Source organism: Panulirus ornatus, chromosome 29, assembly GCF_036320965.1.
Source record: "Panulirus ornatus isolate Po-2019 chromosome 29, ASM3632096v1, whole genome shotgun sequence".
In the NCBI taxonomy this organism is placed as follows: domain Eukaryota; kingdom Metazoa; phylum Arthropoda; class Malacostraca; order Decapoda; family Palinuridae; genus Panulirus; species Panulirus ornatus.
In genome coordinates this window covers 8,460,006-8,462,111 of record NC_092252.1, presented here as the reverse complement: position 1 = coordinate 8,462,111, position 2,106 = coordinate 8,460,006, and positions in this window count along the sequence as shown.

Genomic DNA, 2,106 nt, shown 5'->3' with positions numbered 1-2,106 from the left:
GTAAGGTATCAGTATTCCTCATCTCTCAAATTCCTCTTCTTACAGTGGTCGACCTGGGCGGCTGCGATTTCGGAAAATGCGAACTTTATCCCCTGATATGGCAGCTACTCAAAGGTCCTCGAGTACTAGCTTTAAAGATCCAGTTGGGGGTGGGGGGGTTCGGTGAGGGAGGGGGGACAGGAGCAACTGGTGGTGGGTACCGGGAGATGGCGCGTTAGTCTGCCGAGCGCCATCGCCGAGGAAGGGTGTTAAAGGTGAGCTGTTACGGTAGTTTGCTGTTCAATGTGCTCTGCCTAGGTTTTGTGGTGATCTTACGCCTGAACTAAGCACGTGTATGTCAAATGCAAACTTTCGATTGGTGACAGTGTGCTTCGTTATTCCTAGAGGTATGTCTTTACATAAGTGGCGTCTTCTGAGTATTCAGTTGGTGCTTTAAATCATCTTTAGTCAGTCAGCATATATCTTTCCCCTAATTGAATACATAAGTATGATGAATGGGTGGTAAGAAAGAGTGCAAATTACTTATGAAGCAGCAAGGTGTTATGAGCTCGACTTTGTGATCAGGTATTTTGATGACGGAAATTACTGTTGAAGGTGTGTGCTTCACAATATATAATATTGTGGCCTCAGCTATAGTACATTTTCGGGTCTAACATTCTTTTTGTACTGTTCAGGGAGGGAATTCAAAGCTTGTGGGGCACCATCTCTTGAATTTTTTTTTTACCTTTCAAATTTCTGTATGATATTCACATTCACAATTTCATTACTAGTTTATTGCATTCCTCTACTACTCATAGTATATAAGTACTTCTTTATATATACTCTGTCATGCTTAACTTCATGTCCTATAACGCAGCTTTCAACATTCTTATTGTCATCCTTGTTGCCCTCCTCTCGACATTCTCTATTAGTTCTTTGTGCTTTAAGTGGGGTGACTAAACTTGTCATCACCAATTTGCATCGAACAGGAAGGGACTTTTCTCCACACATGGAGGATCTATCCCTTAGACCTTCCATTTTATATAATTCAGACTTCTTTATGCTGTCTACATCTATCACAACTTAGATTCTATTTCACTGATGCAGTATCTAGTCACTGTACCTCTTTTCTCCTTAATTTTGTTATGGGCTTTTGTTTTATCTCTGTACATATCATAGATTTGTTCAATGTTGACAAAAACAAACTAGTTTGAAATTTTGGTTATGATCACATTACCTTTTACTCCTTCCTTTGATGCAACTCGGTGACAGGGACAATGTCTCCTCCCAATTCCCTTAAGACCTTCTGTCACAGTACCCCATCCGTATTACCTTGCGTCTACTGGACTAAATTTCATCAATGGAGTGTGTGTATGTCCCCCTTGTAGGCTGATGAATCCTCCTCGCTTTTTACCGGCTTCAAGAATCTGGCATCATTCACAAACACATTCAGGAGTTCAACCCTTCCGGCAATTCATTAATTTACAGAGTACGACGCTGGTGACCTCAACCCATTTCGAGGTCCCCTTTACATGCGTATTTTGTTCCCTTTTACTAAGTTAATCTTGTATCCACCGAGACAGTGTATCGTTTATTCCTTTGTGACACAATGTTCAGAGGAAGGCAACTTGGCCATTCCTCGTCCAAAACGGAACTTACGTCGTCATAGAAGTCAAGGTTTCTATAAACATGATTGCGGTACAATGTATGTGTGTGCTCCTCAGAATACAAAGTTTAATGATTCAGCAAGTTGTCGTACCTTTCCTACCCATGATACTCAAGTGGTCACTATCTGCGACCAACAGCGAAGTAGGGGTACATAACGCCTGTCGTTTATAATACCCATAAAGCAAACCCAGTTGATTCATTGTGCTAGGATCATTGAGAAATTATAGGTGACAATTTTTATATCATAGACTGCGAATCAGGATGTGGGTAATTGCTTTATTGTTTAATGATGAATTTTAATCATAAAAACTCAGGAATCTGGGTTTGATAAATTGCCGCAAATATAGAGTAGAATAAATAACCCACTTTGCAACATATATTGCGTTTTAGACTCCATTTCCTTTCTCCACAGAGCCATTGCCGTTTTGATATATTAAAGAAAGAAAGAAAAGTGGATAT